The 8,675-nt window shown below is 36.6% G+C and overlaps 1 pseudogene; it reads left to right on the top strand.

Annotated features, from left to right (window-relative positions):
• Positions 1–2,501: 2,501 nt before the first annotated feature.
• LOC132061213 (subtilisin-like protease 4) lies at positions 2,502–5,614 on the top strand (annotated as a pseudogene).
• Positions 5,615–8,675: the final 3,061 nt, after the last annotated feature.

Genomic DNA, 8,675 nt, shown 5'->3' with positions numbered 1-8,675 from the left:
ATCGAGCTAAGCATTAAATGCTTAAACTCGTTTGCACCTAACCCCACCCAAACACGGTGTTACTCCACTGTTCTCTTTAGCCTTTTTATAGTTCAACGGTAATATCTCTGCAAGTATTAATTGTCCTTGGTTTTTTGTGGTTTGAATAAAGGAATCCCATTGGTTCAAGAAGAACCGAATGAATCGATTATTTGAGGGAAAAATCCAACCCTCCGTGCTTTATTTTACTTGAATCGTGGCCATTGAGGCCTGAATTGAAACTTGGTTCTGTAAACTCGCACTTTGTCCCACATCGGTGGAGATTGGGATTTTTCACTTCGATTTGGGGGTATAAATAAAACCCCTAGGTTACATTGTTGAATAGAGCTTGAATCCCATTTTTTGATTGAGTATTCTAATATATTCAAGTTACTCGAAATACCTAAATTTTGAAGCATTTAGCTTTAGAATTTTAAGAGTTTGAGTTAGTTAAAAAATTTAAAAAATTATTTGTTGCTTCTTGTGTGGATCTGTAGTTGGTTCTTTTTGATCGAGGAAAGCTCTCAGAGTCCCATTCTCCACCAGGCTGCGCTGAAAAAATGTAATACTCTATATCCCCTTTTTATTTTTTACTGCATTCTAGGTATTTTGTGCTCTGTTGTTTTTTTATTCGTTTCATCATGTTTATCTGGAGATTAGCTCAGTTATATGCTTAATGTTTAGATTCTGTTTAGCTTAGTAACCATGCTTAGTCTAGTTTAATGTCATTATTTAGCATAACATTCATGGTTTGACTAGCATAGTTATTATGATGTAGTTAAGCTTCAGTTTGTTTATCTTGTTCTAAGTATAGTGCTAGTTTCTTGTTTTAGTCTAATGGACATATGAGTGAGAGGCTAAACTCCTACTGATGTGTTCAAATTTGGGTTGCCATTACATTTGAAAATAGTACTGATTTCTATTCTCTGTTTGGTTTATTTGTTATGTGTCTGAATGAAAGGTCAGCCCTCTCCCATCCCCATACCCAGCTTGGTTGTTATTATCACAGTAGGCCTACCTTGTTTTGTGTGCTTAGTTTGGTACTTTCATGTGAAATGGGGAGTGCATATCATGTCTTTCTGTTGAACTCCTAATCACTTTTGTGTGTAGTGTGATACTGCCTTACTACCTATTGTTTGGCTTGGCCATTGTACATCTGATGCTTGCTTTATAGTTAATTATTCATCCTCACCCTGATGGGTCTGTAATTCATTATGTTAATTAGTTCCTTGGGTTCTTGTGTAGTTGACTTACCACTTGGTTGTAGGGGTGGCCTATAGACCTGTTAGTTAGTCCATCATGCTTGGCCATAGGATTGCTCTATTTGTTTGTCTATGCTATCCTGCTTAGTCCCAACTTGTATTGATGGATGTGATTTAAATACTTTGTTGAGTTCTGTATGTTACCATGGAGTTTATAATATATTTTTTCTAAGTTGGGATGAATCTGTGCACCATGAAGTAATTTCTATTTGATTCTGTCTAGGCATAGATTCTGTAGTACTTTTAATGTGGCTTTTGTCGTTCCTTACATTATTTTGTAAGAAAATATGGGCCAAAACGTAGTCTAATTGTATCAAATTTGGGCCTGGAAGCCCACAAAATGGACTGAAAATGAGACATTTGGGTTTGTGAACTTAGACTAAAAATGGATATATTTTGGACCGGATTATTGAGCTGTTGGGCTAAATTTGACATTTTTGAGAGCTGAAATCACGTTGGGCCGAGAAATTAACATTGGGCCAGAGTTTAAAGTTTGATGGACTATGGTTTGACGGACTACGGTTTTGACTTATTGGGCTTCGCTTAAAATGGATTTAATAAAAATGAGCTTATACACACGTATATATATATATATATATATATCTTTATCAAAAATGGGAATATATCCCCTATTTTCTATAAGTATATAAAACCCGTAAGTACTAAACGCATTTCGTTAGGACTAGAATAGTAGCAACTCTATTCGGGAGCGATCCCGGATGTGTCCTAGTCCGGAAACGAAGTGGGTTAAACACTTACGCGGATTTTTCTAAACCAAAACCCCTTATTTATTAGGGGATTTTTTGCCGAATTTTTCTAAAAAAGGGAAGATGATGAACATGATAATGCTATATTTTTGCGGAAAGCTTTAACACATAAACAAATAAATAAACCTTATAGTGAAGCTCGTAGGTCAACCGTATTCTACGGTCCTTAATACCAGGGTGCTTAAAACCTTCTTTGGGGGATCGCCAGAACCCTTACCTCGAACTCTGGTCCAATAAGACTTTTTCTCGGTCTGAAAAACTCTTTAAACGCGATTTTCCTAATTTTCCTTTTGAATAAATTAGGTGGCGACTCTAAAAAATATAAAATCCAATTAGAGTACCAATAACCTCGTAGTAACTTTTATGCTTTAACCCGCGTAAAAGTGAACCGTAACAATCCCAATTGAGTTCTTTCCGGTAAGGTTTTTAATGAGGCAGTCGCAAGGGTGATTATATGACTTTCCGGCAGGAAGGGAAAAATCTTCCACTTTCCGGTCACTTCTCAGCAAGTAACTGAAAAGTGGAGGGACTATCTGTATGGGGAAAAATCTGTAGACATCAAGTGGACGTATCAAAAGATGTTATCATCTTGATATCCTATACTGAAGAGGCCAGATGTAAGGTCTCTTTCTCATATAAGGTCTCATTCTCATACTTAGTAAATTTATTGTTTACCTTAAATAAAATAATTTAAAAAACATGTTTTCTTGTTGAAGATGAGGCTATGACTTTTCGAGAATATAAAATAACACTAGATAGATGATAATGTCACGCAGAGATGGCACAGAATTCTAACTTGATCGATTTGATCTTTCGAGTTCTTAGCATTGAACAAGCTACACCCTTAAAATTATGGTTCATAATCTAATATTTGTGAAAAAATTATTTTTCATATATATATATTTCTGTATTTCGTTTAAGGCATAATGAGCATGATTACTTTTGAGTGGAATATATTGTTTGGTGTATTAGTATTGACGTGCGCCCAAGTTGACTCAAACATTACCTAAAAAGTATATTGATGCCGTCATCTATTTGCTGTTGCTATGTCAAGTTCATTATCAAAGGAAAGTTAAATAGAATAAAATCGTTTTAGCGTGCAAATGACCAATACCAATTCACTTTCTTTTTTATATTTAATCCAAGAATCTGCAGGCATGACTATACCAAATATCTATAATAGCTTCTGACTAGCACATAAAAAATATACTTCTAGTAACTATAAATACCGTTAATCAATATTCCAAAGGCAAATACATCATGTTTCTAATTTAATCCCTCCCTTGTAGATATATGTACATATAAGCGGAACTTATTAGCACAAATAACAACTTTTGTCACTAGTACTAAAGTTGTCATGGCTCAATTCTCACTATAATTTGGCATTATTTGTGTGCTCTTTCCCTATACCGCTAATGCAGCAGAACATCCTGTTTATCAAAGGCCTAAAGAAGAAGAAGAGAGCAATTCACAAATCTATATTGTTCATTGTGAGTTGCCTGATGGGGACAGGGCTACCAGATATCAAGATTTAGATAGCTGGTATATTTCTTTCTTCCCTGCAAGAACCTCGGATAGTGCCCATGAGGCGCCACGATTGATCTATTTATATTGTAATGTTCTAACAGGTTTTGTAGCTAAGTTATCCCCGGATGATCTAAAGGAAATGGAGAAAATGGAAGGATTTGTCTCTGCACGCCCCGAGGGGATACTTGATTTATCCACCACACATAGTGTCAATTTCTTGGGGTTGCACTAGAACATGGGGTTCTGGAATGACTCGAATTATGGGAAAGGTATGATCATTGGAGTCATTGACACAGGAATTTTCCCGGATCACCCTTCATTTAGCGACGATGGAAAGCCTCCTTGCTTGCTAAATGGAAGGGTAAGTATGAAATTAATGTGACAAAGTGTAACAACAAGCTCATTGGAGCGAGGTACTTCCAGTCCTCAGGGAACGGGTCACCATGGGACGAAAATGGACATGGTACACATACTGCTAGCACGGCTGCTGGACGGTTCCTGCTAGGTGCTAACGCTTTTGGCAATGCTAATGGCACTGCTGTGGGCGTTGCACCTCTTGCTCATATTGCCATTTACAAAGAGTGCCCTGCTCGCACTTGTCCTGGGAGTGATGTTTTGGCTGCAATGGATATGGTTATTGAAGATGGTGTGGATATTCTTTCGCTTTCCCTTGGTAGAATAACTATAATTTCTATCAAGACAACATTGCACTTGGTGCATTGAGTGCTATGAAAAAGGGAATCTTTGTCTGCTGTGCTGTTGGAAATTCAGGACCATACAAATTTTCAACGGCTAATAACGCACCCTGGATTCTCATAGTTGGTGCAAGCACCATCGACAGGAAAATAAAGACCACTACCGTACATGGAAACACTCAAGAATTTGATGGAGAATCAGCCTGTCAACCTAGTGACTTTCCTCCAACACTGTTGCCTCTTGCCTGTCCTGGAAGCAATGTTAGTATGTTAGTGACTCTGATGCTTAATATTGGAGCCCGGCTTCGTTAAACTACACGAATGTTACGGGAAAGATAGTGTTGTGTGAGTTTGGTTTAGCAGCACGAGTTGATAAAGGAAAAGCAGTGAAGGTAGCTGGTGGTGCTGCCATGATTCTTATGAATTCAGAATCCCTGGCTAATACAACATTGGCCGATGCACATGTCCTTGCGGTGGCACATTAGCTATGAAGATGGTCTAATTGAGTATATAAACTCAACATTAATCCCTACTGCAACAACAGTATTCAAGGGAACTATAAACGGAGATGATCGTGCTCCCTTGGTTGCTGGATTTTCTTCCAGGGGTCCAAATTATGCAAGTCCTGGAATTCTAAAACCAGACATTATCAGTCCTGGTGTTAACATTCTAGCAGCGTGACATATTTCCTTAGAGAACAACACGAACACCAACTCTACATATAACATGATCTCAGGTACCTCAATGTCTTGTCCTCATCTCAGTGGCGTTGCAACGCTAGTAAAAAGTATTCATCCTGATTAGTCTCCAGTTGCAATTAAGTTAGCAATTATGACAACAGCTGATGTCTTAAACCTCAGATCCAACTTAATCAAGTATGAGACATACCTTCCAGCCGATGTCTTTGCCACAGGTACAGGCCACGTTAATCCATCTAAAGCAAATGTTCCCGGCCTGATATATGACATAGAACCGTCCGACTACTTACCATACTTATGTGATTAGCTTACTTGGATAGAAAAGTTGGGATCGTTCTGCAGCGCAAAGATAATTGTTCGGAGATTATTAGCATCTTAGAAGGTTAACAAAATTATCCTTCGTTTTCGATTCAAGTCAGAATAAACTCAACAGCTCAAGTATATTCAAGAACTGCGATGAACGCCAGGACAAGCCAACTCAACATACAGAGTTGAAATTGATTCACCGCAAGGCGTTGATGTGAAAGTTGAACCAACTACACTTTTTTTTTCAGAGGTGAAACAAAAATTGAGCTATCAAGTGACACTTACACCTTTGGCTACCAGACCAAGCATCGTATATAGTTAGGGATCTCTCAGATGGATTTCTGAAATGGAAAAGGGTCAAATATAACCCTGTACTATCGAAAAAGGGCCAAATATACCCCTCGTTATACTTTAGGTCCAAATATAACCCTACTGTTATACTTTGGGCATAAATATACCCCTCTACCGTTAAAGTTGACCAAGATGGAGCCCAGTCTCACATGACATTAATATTTTAATGAAGTAAATGCCATGTGGCAAGCCTACATCTCCAACCAAACCCAATTTTAAACCCCCACCCCACTCCCCCCCTCCTTCCGTATTATCTTTCACCATTAACACCTCCCTGTCCACCATTTTCACAAACTCGAAAGATGGAAGAAATTAAAATGCTTCAAATGATGATATGGAGTTTGTGAAAATGGTGGTGGCATAGTGGTGGAGGGAAGGTGCTAATGGTGAAAGATGATATGGAAGGAGGGGGTGAGGGGGTCAAAATTGGGTTTGGTTAGTGATGTAGGCATGCCACATGGCATCATTAAAATATTAATGTCATGTGGGATTGGGCTCCACTTTGGTCAACTTTAACGGTAGAGGGGTATACTTGTGCCCAAAGTATAACGAGGATATATTTGATCCTTTTTCGATAGTGTAGGGGTATATGTGGCCCTTTTCCGTTTCTGAAAACCATATTGTTAGGAGCCCAATTGGTGTTCGGTTTTCCATTTTTTGAAGAAACAAATGAAGGAGCTGATCTCAGTGACACACTGATCAAGATTTTTCATTTGCTATAAAAACCATTTTCAAGATGTTAACTTTGGTTTATCATACCGTGCTGTGTTTAGTCATGTGTCTACATTGTAAATGCATCTTGTTCTTTTTTTTTTAAATTTGCAATAAAACACAAATAAGGTGTTGTCTTTTTTCACTCTTGTCAATACAGTTATATGTATGTTCTTAGCATCGAACTCAACACACTTTTAAAATTACGGTTTAGAATCTAACATTTTGTTGAAATTTTATTGTTGTTCACATATACATTTGTGTTCAGTGCAAAAAATAATGGGTTAAGTTGAATTTGTAATACTACGGCTACATCTGCCACTGATGGCATGTCTGTTTTTTTTCTTCTTCTTGGAACTTAGTTTAAAATGAAAAGAAACAAACATGAAATTAATTCAAGTACTTAAACTTGCAGATTCTGAAGTCGACCGGAACTGTTGCAGGATCTGATCCATGCATAAGTTTCCAATCAAAGTGCTTCTAGCAGCTGCATGTATCAAACAGAGAACCATTAGGCACAATAGTGCTAACAACTTCGATATTTTCCAGTAAGGCACAACCAGAGGCGAATCCAGAATTTCAAGAGGATGGGTTCACCATTAGCTATGGGATTTTTTTTATTTCTTTTGCCTTTAGTCGTTGCAGCTTAGTGCCAATGGCTTTTTTTTTAATTTCTTTTGTCTTTTGGGACTTTAGGAAATTAGAAGTAAAGGGAAAAAAAGGTCATTAGATGTAATATATAAAAAAAAAATTACTTTTGGGTAATTAGAATTATAGAAGAAAAAAGATTTAGAATAATGTAAAAATGAAAGTTAAAAGGCTGTTTTAGGAAATAAAAGCAAAAAACAAATACATGCAAGAGCTCAAGTTCGATCCCAAGACCTTGAGGAAATATACATAGTACCTAACCAGTGTTCCACTCAGCCTAGTTTGATCATGTGTTCCTTCAATTAATATTAAATATATTATTAGAATTATACGCATAATATATCGAGTTTAGTCGAGTGATCATGTGTTCACGTGGTCCAAATTTTAAGCATAAAATTGCCTCTGGGCACAACAGCCACAACAAAACTTTGGTATAATATTGACAGAAAGATCACAGACTCGTCCGACATGCTGATCAACGATAAAAGAACTACTCAAAATATGCAATTGCTAAGGACTTAAGAATGCGTCCATTGAAGCAGAATCAAGGATCAAAAGATACGAATTTTACTTAATTCACCAGAGTTATGGTATTAAACAACAGACTGAGGATGCAATGTACTTTCTAGGAAATAAAATTTGGTGTTGTATGAATAAAAGGTCAGTTGTGAATAACACATAAAAGAGAAATAAAAAGATCATGCCTACTCTGATTTGAAAAAACAGATTGCCTAATTGAATTCTCTAGAGAAAAAATCAAGACTACAAGGAAGAGGAAGCAGTCAACTCTAACCTTATTTTGTAGCATCACCATCTTTTCATTCATAAAATGACTTCAATCTGCATTAATTAGCAACAAGTATAATCAATACTAGAATCTATGGCAAAGTAAGGAACCATACTGAAGGAGAGAGAGTAGGAGGAGCAGGGAGTTATTTAGATTTAAAAAGGTGGGTTACCTAATTAACATACAGTGTAATTATTTCTTTATTTATTGTGTGTAATCTGCGTTATTTTTAATATTACAAATCTCACTTTATATTTTCAAATAATGTAGATAGATTAATACCTTTCAAATATTTATTAGTATCTTTTTTATTAGTATATTAAAATACTTCATCCGTCCCAAAATAAGTTTCACCTTAACAAAAATGACTCCCATTAAGAAATTATTAAATACAATTTAGAGTTTACTAAATTACCCCTAGTTATTAGCTGTCTTTTGAGAGTTGAGCAACATTAAAGAAAGAGTACTTCTTCAATGTTAAGGGCATAGTTGATAATACTTGTCAATTTTTATCTTGAAATCTGACATTTATTTTGGGACACTAAGGTGAACTTATTTGGGATGGAGGGAGTAGTTATTTTGTATAGTAATTAAATGGGGGCAAATAAAAGTTAGTTCTAACTTTTACGTGGACAATTCGTTTGAAAAGAAAAAAATTTAAAATATCACCTCATAAAAAAATGAAACATGAATGAGTATAATCACCACTGACACAAAGCATTTAATAGAAGTAGTGGGGTAATGTGGGGGTTTTCATGAGATTTCCCTCAATTTTTGGGTAAACCCCCTTTTCCGGTTTGGACCGGGCCCGGGGGGGCCCCCCCATTAAACCCGGCCCAATTTCCCTCTTCCCAAAAACTAAGGGGTAGTGGGGGAATGTGGGGGTTTTCATAAGATATATATAT

The sequence above is a fragment of the Lycium ferocissimum genome, chromosome 6 (assembly GCF_029784015.1).
Source record: "Lycium ferocissimum isolate CSIRO_LF1 chromosome 6, AGI_CSIRO_Lferr_CH_V1, whole genome shotgun sequence".
Lineage (NCBI taxonomy): Eukaryota > Viridiplantae > Streptophyta > Magnoliopsida > Solanales > Solanaceae > Lycium > Lycium ferocissimum.
Note: the sequence above shows the minus strand (reverse complement) of the source record. Positions and strands in the feature narration are given on the sequence as shown.